Source organism: Mauremys reevesii, linkage group 14 (assembly GCF_016161935.1).
Source record: "Mauremys reevesii isolate NIE-2019 linkage group 14, ASM1616193v1, whole genome shotgun sequence".
Lineage (NCBI taxonomy): Eukaryota > Metazoa > Chordata > Testudines > Geoemydidae > Mauremys > Mauremys reevesii.
This window is the reverse complement of record NC_052636.1, coordinates 19,807,636-19,818,016: the sequence shown is the minus strand read 5'-3', so window position 1 is coordinate 19,818,016 and position 10,381 is coordinate 19,807,636. Positions and strand designations below refer to the sequence as shown.

General features: G+C 50.8%; 1 non-coding gene across 1 annotated transcript; it reads left to right on the top strand.

Moving 5' to 3' along the window:
- Nucleotides 1-5,148: 5,148 nt before the first annotated feature.
- Nucleotides 5,149-5,220, top strand: TRNAG-UCC. The gene has a single exon. It is a non-coding gene; the product is annotated as a tRNA-Gly (tRNA).
- Nucleotides 5,221-10,381: the final 5,161 nt, after the last annotated feature.

The following is a 10,381-nucleotide window of genomic DNA, read 5'->3' as shown; positions in this document are numbered from 1 at the left end:
TGAAAGAGCAGCAGTGTGGGCTTTCTCCTTGCCACTTTTGCTGGGCTGGGCAGGCAGCCTGGAGGCCTTTCTAGAAGAGAATTGGGAACTGAGTTAGAAAATCCAATGTGAAAACCAGAACCTCAGGTTTAGACTCATTTATTTATAATATTAAATCTTCAATTCTAGTGTCACAGTCAATACAATTGCTTCAGCCTGATAGTTGCCCAAAGGGAAACTTAACGTCTCTCCAAGGGGAGTGGAGAGAAAGCACTTTTCAGAGTCCAAGAGAGACAAGGCGGGTGAGGGTAAGAGCTTGCAGAGGACCAACCTCTGTTGGTGAAAGAGACAAGCTGTGGAGCTAACCCCGCACACTTCTTCAGTTCTGTGTAGCCTGGAAGTTCGTCTCTTCCATAACCAGCAGTTAGAACATAAGTTGTTCAGGTCGCTGTTGTAGCTCAGCTCCAGCAGGTGGGGTGAGGTCTGGTCACAACATCCAGCTGCCAAATGCAAATCTCCTCCTCTTCCAGTGGCTGGTGGCAAAACTCAGTCCTCAGCACCTGAGGAAGGGTCACAGGGTGGTCTCAACGTGTCTCACCCTGTTGTGTTCTTCCAGCTGGGAAAGCATGGAATCCAAACTCGATAGCACAAAACTTGGAACATGTGCTCTTTGCTCTGTCTGCTCTGTAGTCATGAAAGCATGTAAAGAATCCGCTGGGACACAGGAGTTTGGGCCCCTAGACAAATTGGAGGTTGGGGTGAGGCCCAAAAGGAGTTCTGAGGAACTGCAGAAGTGCAGAGTCCTGCACTTGGATGGAAGAATCCCAGGCACTGCCACAGCCTGGGGACTGAGTGAGGTTGATAGCAGCCTTCAGCAGTACCTGAAAGCAGCAGTGTGGGCTTTCTCCTGGCCACTTTTGCTGGGCTGGGAAGGCATCCTGGAGGCCTTTCTAGAAGAGAATTGGGAACAGGGTTAGAAAATCCAGTGTGAAAACCAGAGACCTCAGGTTTAGACTCATTTATTTATAATATAAAATCTTCAATTGTAGTGTCACAGTCAATACAATTGCTTCAGCCTGATAGTTGCCCAAAGGGAAACTTCTCTCCAAAGGGAGTGGAGAGAAAGCACTTTTCAGAGTCCAAGAGAGACAAGGTGGTGAGGGTAAGAGCTTGCAAAGGACCAACCTCTGTTGGTGAAAGAGACAAGATGAGAGCTAAGACCCACACACTTCTTCAGTTCTGTGTAGCCTGAAGGGACGTCTCTTCCATAACCGGCAGTTAGAACATAAGAACAGCCACACTGAGTCAGACCAGTTCATCTAGCCCCTCTCCCAAAAGTGGCCAATGCCCGGCGCCCCAGAGGACCCCTGGGACCAACATGGATACAACACCACCACAAACAAGGTTAAAAGTCAATGCACATGGGAGAAGGATCTTGTGTTTCATTCCTTATGTCCTAGTCCCATCATGTGGCCATTTCCTTTTCTTCCTTTCTGTTAAAAACTTTGGTGTTTTGCACAGAAATGTTATTTCCCCAGGAGCGACCCAGGAGTGGGGGCTGCATTCCTGTGCCAAACAGTCACTGGAAGGGGGCAGACAAAGACCTTTAGGACGAGGCGTCCGTCACTGTCAAAAGATCATCTCCCTCCTGCAGGTCACTGGCAGCCTGAATTTGTTCCTTATCCTCCCAGAGTCTGGGGGCTGGAATCAGCACTACCCAGCCCCTCCGTATGTAGCAGGAACAAACACAAACCTGGTCTTTAAAACAAGCTGTCCCCTTCCTTCTCAGGGAAGATTTTTCTGTGATTGAAGTTGAGCTTCAGTTCCCCTCTCCTAGGGGTGGGGCAGGTGTGGGGCCAGCTCCCAATGAGATCTGTTTTCACCTTTGCCCCCTTTCAGTCACTCTGGGATGGTAACTCTGCTCCCAGCTGTCAGGCAGCTTCCAGCCCAACCACCCTGCTCACTACCTCCATGGTCATATGTCACCCCATTGCAGAGCCTGCAGGAAAGCTACTCCTGCCAGGTGCATTGGTGGTATAGTGGTGTGCATAGATGCCTTCCAAGCAATTCATCTGGGTTTGATTCCCAGCCAATGCAATAATGGCTTTTCTCTTTTGTTGTTTCCTCATCTGGAAGTGGTTTAATTTAAGTCACATTGTGTTACAATCACATTATCTATAGAATGTGACAATAAATGTGTCGAAGTCCAGCAGGTCATACAGGATGGAGGCACACAAGGGGCTGGAATGTGTCATCTGAGAAAGACAGAACACTTGGAAACCTGCATCTCCCATCCCCTGGCCTTGCGTGTTATGATTCCAGCTTTGTGAGCTGTTTGTAGGATGTTCCGGCATGATGGGGAAATGAAGTTTTGAGTCAGTTTTTGCTCCTGCAGCTTCCTTTGCTGTTATAATTATGACATGAACAACAGGGAGGCAAAATAAACATAACCCCCAAATTGCAATACAGGTGGGGAAAGAGACGATCATGGTTAAGCCAAACACGTCAAAATAAAAATTAATACAAAAAAGGTGAGGAGGGAAGAGATCAGGTATGTGGAGATCCCCTTGATATTTCAACGCAAATTGTTAGAATCTAAGTTCAGACTTGACACTGGAAAACCTGCAACTTCCTGTCTCTCTGAACACCTGTGATGAGCAAGATGGAGTTGGGACACCTGTTCTGCTTCAATCATTTACTGTCTCTCTGTTCTCTCCTTCTTCTCCCCCCAATTCCTCGTCTCCAATGTCTCTGCCTTTCTCCTCCTGCTCCCTCTCCCCTGCCCTTTCCAGGAACTCACACTCTACAGCATTTAGGACAAGCCAGAGCTCCCATGTTCTGCACATGAGCCTGTGTCAGAGAACGTGGGACCCCGGTCAGAACCAGTCACCAGATCAATATGACCCTTTATGGGCGACTTCTCTGCCTACTCTGCAATTTACATCTCCCCTCTTCCCCCCCCTCCCCCCGCAAGCAGGGTGGGGTACAGCTCTGACTGAGAGGCCTAACAGGAGAAATTTCAGCCCAAAGACAAATTTGTGTGAAATGTTGAGAAATGAAGAGCCCCCCAAATCCCCAGAACTCTAGTGTCACCCCCATGGCACCAGCACAGGGAACCCAGTGAGATGGGGTTACAGAATACAAGGGGGGAGGCAGCAGGGAGAGAGGTGACAGGGAGTCTCTCTTTTTCTTTCTCTCGTCACTTTCTGTTCTTCTCTTTCCTTCCAGGAACTGCAGTCACAGCAGGGAGGGGTTTGTCTCCGTGTCTGTCACGGAGGTGGTGGAAGTGATGGATTCTGTGACTTCCTGCCACCTCTGTGACTTCTGCAGTGGCCACAGTGGCTGACTCCAGGGCCACTCAATCAACTGGCTCCAGGGACCGCCCAAGCAGTGGCCAATGCGGCTGGCCCTGGGGACCACTTGACCAGTGGTCCCGAGGGCAGCAGGAGCAGCCACAGCTTGGTGGCCTCTGGCAGCACTTCTGGGGTGGCCAGAGCAGCAGCTGCCCCCCTGGGGCTCCCCCCTGCCCTAGCAGCAGCTGGAGTGGCAGCGACTCTCAGGGCTTCTCCCCTGGTAGCTGGTGCTCATTATCCATCAAATAAATCAACACGCTTCCCCCTGCAAGTGGATTTAGCCCGGGACCCTCAGAGTCAGCAGCTGTTACGCCCCCACTGAGCTCTCTGGCCAGGTGTCCTAGTGCCGGGAGCCTCCGATGTAGATCCTAAAATAGCGTTTTTGCACCAGGGGCGGCTGAAATTTTGGACCAGACATTGTAGCTCCTCTGTTATTTTACTGAATTGCTTCAAAACAGCAAGTGTAGAAAGTCTCCTAAGTGCCAGGCTCTCTGCCATGGAAACAGCTGCCCCTGCTCTGCAGGAGTCTGTGCGTTCCACCCAGCAACGCACACACCTGCTCCGCACTGAAGGGGGGTCAGACAGTGACGGTAACGCAAATCTTCAGACTAGTAACCCAGGTCCCTTTCTTTAACCCAGGACATGCCAGTCACCTGTTAGCCATGGCGTTATCTTCACCTTCAAATACCTCTCAGGACATTTAACAGAGGGAGTGAAACCCCCTCCCCCAAATGGCTCCCTGTTGAGGCATTGTACCGTACCTGCCCCTGGAGACTGTCTGGTTTTATACTCTTAGAGCTTTTTCTCTTCAAACCCCTTATCCCAATCTCTGGGCCAACCTCCGCATTTCAGAGTTTAGAATTTACTCTCATCACCCTCCTATGGCACTTTCCATGTGAATTGAGCAAAGCAAGTGGGGGAAGCTCCGTGGCTAATGAAAACCAACGGTCTGGGTGAGGCCTGAACTCACACCCACAGCTGTATTTCCCCCTGCATGAGCCACTATAGGTGCTTCTTAGACAAACTTGGGCTGTAGGTGGTTATGTGTGTCTGTGCTTCACCACTTTGGCTGCTCTGTGAAAAGCTGATGGTTCAAACAGAAGCTGGTGGGTTTTTGTTTTGTTTTAAGCAATTAGAGTATAGTACATTTTAACAGGCAGAAAATGTCCTATTCTGGTCTAGCCCTATTTAACTCCTTCTGCCCATCTTCTTCCTTCCCCCTCAGTGTCTTTCTTTCCCCATTGGGAACATGCAGAGATGAACTCCAGTCAGTCTGTATCTCCTAAGGAATGTGGGTGAAGGATTCCAGCTGAATTAACGCCGCTCACCTGGGTTAGAAACATTTGTTTCTTTCGAGCAGATAGTGGGAAATGGGACATTAATTCAGAGCCAGGAGGCAAGGCAGAGGCTTCATGATCTTGATCTCCATGAAGGGAGAGAGGATCCCCAGGAAGGAACAGAGCTTCCTTTAGACTCAAGCTGGGGTCTCCTGGAAGTTGGAAAAGACCCTTGGTCACTGAGGATCTCATGGGATCGTGCTGCTCCAGAGGCTCCAGAGTCCTGGGTGCGGGGAGGGTGTCACTGCACAGTCTGAAATGGAAGGGAGGACCCTGGAAGGGAAGGGGAGGAACAGAAAATGGAGAGGAATGAAACAGAATAAACGCCTCTTGTCTCTCCCATCCCCAACCCAGCAAGAACTGTTATCAGTGGGGAAACTCCCCACCATGAATGGCAGAGACCACAGAGACATTTGCCTCATGCTGAGAAGTAAGGTGACCAGACACCAAGTGTGAAAAATCAGAGATTTTCACCAGATGCATTGGTGGTATAGTGGTGAGCATAGCTGCCTTCCACGCAGTTGACTTGGGTTCAATTCCCAGCCACTGCAATGATATGATTATTCCTTCCCTGGGAATTGGTTTAGTTTCAGTCACGTTGTATCAGTTTATCAATGGAATGAGAGAATCAGTGTCCCCAATCCCAATAGGTCATTAAACACCCAGTGGAGGAAGAAAGGGGTGGGACTATATAATGAGCAGTTGGAGTCATCCTGGTATTACAATGCTTGGTTTACTTTTTAAAAAAAATTTCCTTTACTTCCCTCTCCCTTTTAGACTCAGAGCCTTTAAGGTCAGAAGGAACCAGTGTGATCATCTAGTCTGACCTGCTGCACCTTGCAGGCCAAAAGACCCCACCCACCCACTCCTGTAATAGACCCGGGAGGGGAGGCAGCTCCATGCTCTGCCCCTACCCCAGGCAGCACAAGGAGGCCCTCTGCTCCCCTCCCCCCACAACGGGTGTGCACCCACATGACACTGATTGCATCTAGACCGCATTTCCCTGGTTTGCTTGTGAGAATGTCCTGCAGGACTGTGTCAAAAGCCTTAGTATTCCCAAGATAGATCCCATCTACTGTTTACCCACCTCCACTAGGCCCGGAACCCTGCCAAAGAAGGAAAGGGGCTGGGGCTGGGATGATTTGTTCTTGACAAATCCATGCTCACTTGTCCTAAGAACCAAATTCTCCTGTAGGTGCTGCTGACAAACTGTTTAAGAATGTATTGCAGTATCTCTCCAGCTATGGAAGTGAGGCTGGCTAGTCTGCACGTCCCAGGGGTCTCTTTGTTCCCCTTTGAAAGATAGGTCCTGTCTTGTTCATGGATGGGAAGATGTTCTTTTTCAGGGATCTCAGATGAGAAGTGGGGCACAACACCTGGTTTGTTAAGGCCACAAAAATGGAGGCAGGAACCTCTTCTCTCCTGCTGGCAAAGAACCCCAGGTACCTAAAAGACAGGGACTCACACCCCTGAATGGGCTTTAGAAAAGGCAGTGGTTAAAAAGTTTGGCCCGACCATTTCTTGTTTCCGCAGACTAGACATTTTAGCAAACTTTAGAATTCCTTGGTGTTAAACACCGTGAAACTCCCCTTTCTCCTTCACAGAGGGCTTTATCGCCCCTTATCTCACTCAGGCTCACGACTGCCCAGAGCTCGAGAACTGTCCCTGTTCCCATTGGGCAGATGGGGAGGAGCCTGAGGTATAGAGAAGGGAAGTGACCTGTCACCAGATGGATCAGACTGAACAGGTTTCACATCTCGAGGAGGCTCTTACCTTCTAAATAGGGACAGCTGTTTTCTAGTAAAATCACTAAAAGGGAAGGAGAAAACTCGAAAGAGGTTCCTCCTGGCGCTCACGTCCGTGAACCCGAATACTCTCTCAGTCCTCAAAAAAAGACCTGGAGAAGGAGACTTGCTGCAGCAAAGCCACAGGGGTCTCTGAGGTTTCCCTGGCCCCTCGCCCCTGTCCTGCCTGGCTGATGTCAGCATCTCTCTGTGAGGTCACCACCTCCCCACCACCTTGGACCAATAGGCTGAGGTCCTGCAAAAGGCCTTTGTGATGTCACTGCCACACCCCTCCCTTGCTGTGCCAATGTCCTGCCCCTGGCCAGGCACTTTGCAGGTTTGAGCTACTCCCTGAGGATCACCCCACTCAAGAAGCATTCATTCTAGGCAGCAAGCTGGCTAGACACGGAAACATCAGATGCTGCTCCCAATGCTACACTCAGTTTTTCAGAAATGAGTCGACTTTATGGCCAGAAGAGACCATTAGAGCATCTAATCTGACCCCCTGCATATCACAGGCCTCCTGTATGACACAAGAGCTATTTTGGGGGCAAACACATTCCAGAAAGGCATCTAGTCTTCATGAAATGACATCAAGAGATGGAGAATCCATCACTTTCCTTGGTAGCTTGTTCCTGTGGTGAATCATCCTGACTGTTGAATTTTTGTGCCTTAGTTGTAATATGAATTTGTCTCTTTTCACCTTCCAGCCATTGGGTCTTGTTATGCCTTTCTCTGCTATTTTAAAGAGTCCTTTAATACCCAATATTTTCTCTCCATTAAGGCACTTCAACACTTCAATGAAGTCACCTTTCAATCTTCTTTTGATCAGCTAAACAGGTTGAGCTCTTTCAATAGCTCACTAGAAGGCATTTTTCTCCAGCCCTCAGAACATTTGGTGGCTCTTTGTTGCCCCAGCTCCAATTTCACAACATCTTTTTCAAATGAGGACACCAAAACTGGAGGCAGTATTCCAGTATCAGTCTCACTGATGCCGTGTCACCTCCTGTGACGTTATTGACATAATCTGTAACCGTATAGATCACCATTGTGACCACTGTTGTATATTTGCATCCAATATTGTAGAAAGGTTGTCATGTAAGGGGTCTATGGAGAGGTTCTGATTGGCTGATTATAATTATGCTATCTCTAGATGTGTGTCATTTTTGTAGTTGAGGTTATGAATTCCTGCCCATTCCCCCACTGGCTGGAGCATGGCTAGAGTGTGTCTGTGGTTAATGATGTTGCTGTAGATTGTTCATTTCCTGCCTTGGCAATTCAGATAGTGCCTTTTCCCAACATATCTCCAGCACATCATTAGTTCCAATAACAGGGGCAGCTTTTCTCTGGGGCACTGAGATTTTTTTGGGAGATGGTGGCTCCTTTCTTTCCTCACCTTGGAGTAAACTCAGCTTTTTATTCCATGGTTCATGTTTTATGGAATAACAACAGCAGCATGAAGAAAGAGGAGAGGGAATATCTCACTGCCAGGGCTGAAGGTGGCCACGTCTCCTCTGTTTGACTGTTACCATTGCAGGAGAGAAGGTGTCACTGGAATCGAATGCCCTGGCTCAGACAAGAGACACAGGGAGGTTTTGCTGTTCATGGATCCATGCAAAGGACATTGTGTCTCTGTGTGAAAATAGGGAGGGAAATGAAACACCCACCTGGTGGTGCCCAAGGCGGAAGGGACCCGTATCGGATTAGAACAGGACACGTTCTCAAGCAGCATGTTTCTTTCTCTGCCCATCTGTCAGATTTGATGATTATCGATGGAAATATTTTGCCATTGGGTCCTGTGTTTACACAGACATTGACATTTACCAACAAACACGTAATTCTCCCAGTCCTGCCTAGCCTGCCGGGGGGGGAGTGTAGAAGGACAGAGTCACTCTGCCCAGAGCCCATGCCAGGCCTGGGCTCTCCATGCTGCCCACTTCCCACAACGCTGGGATCCTTCCCTGACCTCCCCCAGACCTCTGCCCCCCACCCCCACTGCTGGGCTCCCCTCCCCACACTGTCCAACTCCCCTGCTTCCAGGATCCCTCCCCACTGCCCTCCTCCCCTCTGAGCAAAAACTCGACATTATTCCAGGGCCGCCCACAGGATTCAGGGGGCCTGGGGCAAAGCAATTTTGGGGGCCCTTCCAGACAAAAAAGTTGCAATACTGTAGAATACTGGATTCCCGTGGGCAGCGGCGTAGCCAGGGTCTGACATGAGGGGAAGCGAACTCATAAAAAAAGGCACCACCCAACATATCAAATTACTAATTACACCCGCTCCCTCCCACTTCCTGCCCCCTTCAGAACCCCCAACACCCCCCCACTCCTTGTCCCCTGACTGCCCCCTCCTGGGACCCCGGTCCCTGACTGCCCCCCTAGAACCCTACCTGTCCCCTGACTGCCCCGACCCTTATCCACAGTTCCTGGCCAATGGGAGCTGCAGAGTTGGTGCTCGGGGCAGGGGCAGCACGTGGAGACACTCCCCCACCCCAGGGGATGCTGGGACATGCCAGCCACTTCTGGGAGCGGCACGGAGGGGCGGAGGCAGAGTGGGCAGGGAGCCACCTTAGAGCTGCTGGCACATCTCTGCACACCCGTTGTGGGGGGAGGGGAGCAGAGGGCCTCCATGTGCTGCCTGGGGTAGGGGCAGAGCACGGAGCTGCCTCCCCTCCCGGGTCTATTACAGGAGTGGGTGGGTGGGTCTTTTGGCCTGCAAGGTGCAGCAGGTCAGACTAGATGATCACACTGGTCCCTTCTGACCTTAAAGGCTCTGAGTCTAAAAGGGAGAGGGAAGTAAAGGAAATAAAGCGGCGGCTGGGATTTAAAGGGCTCTGGGCTCCCGGCGGCTGCCAGCAGCTCAGAGCCCTTTGAATCCCAGCCCCTGGCCGCTGATTGCCCCCTCCCCAGACCTCTGCCCCAACTGCCCCCCAGGACCCCCACCCCCTATCTAAGCACCACTGGTCCTTGTCCCCGTTACCCACTCCCGAGACAACTGCCCCTAACTGCCCCTTGGGACCCCAGCCCCTATCTAAGCCTCCCTTCTCCTTGTCCCCAACTGCCCCCTCCTGAGACCCCCACCAACTTCCCCCCAGGACCCCACCCCCTACCTGTCCCCTGATAAACCTCCTAGACTCCCATGCCTATCCTACTGCTGCCTGTCCCCTGACTGCCCCTCCGAACCTCTGCCCCATCCAACCCCCCCTGCTCCTTGTCCCTTGACTGGCCCCTGGAACCCCCTACCCCTTCTCCAACCTTGTAATCTTGTGGCACTGACGCGTTGTAGCTTCATTTTATATCGGCTTACAGGGCGGGAGCGGGGGGGGGCACCACCATTTTGGGCCCCACCAAAAATTATACAAACCTGCCACCTATGCATACAAACAGCTCACGCAGCTGGAATCATAACATACAAGGCCAGGGGAGGGGAGATGCAGGTTTCCAAGGGTTCTGTCTTTCTCAAATGATACATTCCAGCCCCTTGTGTGCCTCCATCCTGTATGACCTGCTGGACTTTGCCCCATTTATTGTCTCATTCTATAGATAATGTGATTGTAACACAATGTGACTGAAATTAAACCACTTCCAGATGAGGAAACAACAGAAGAGAAAAGCCATTATTGCATTGGCTGGGAATCAAACCCAGATGAATTGTTTGGAAGACACCTACACACACCACTATACCAATGCATCTGGCTGGAGTAGCTTTCCTGCAGGCTCTGTGTGCTGGCAAGGGGGGTGACACATGACCATGGAGGTAGTGAGCAGGGTGGTTGGGCTGGAAGCTGCCTGACAGCTGGGAGCAGAGTTACCATCCCAGAGTGACTGAAAGGGGGCAATGGTGAAAACAGATCTCACTGGGAGCTGGCCCCACACCTGCCCTGCCCCTAGGAGAGGGGAACTGAAGCTCAACTTCAATCACAGAAAAA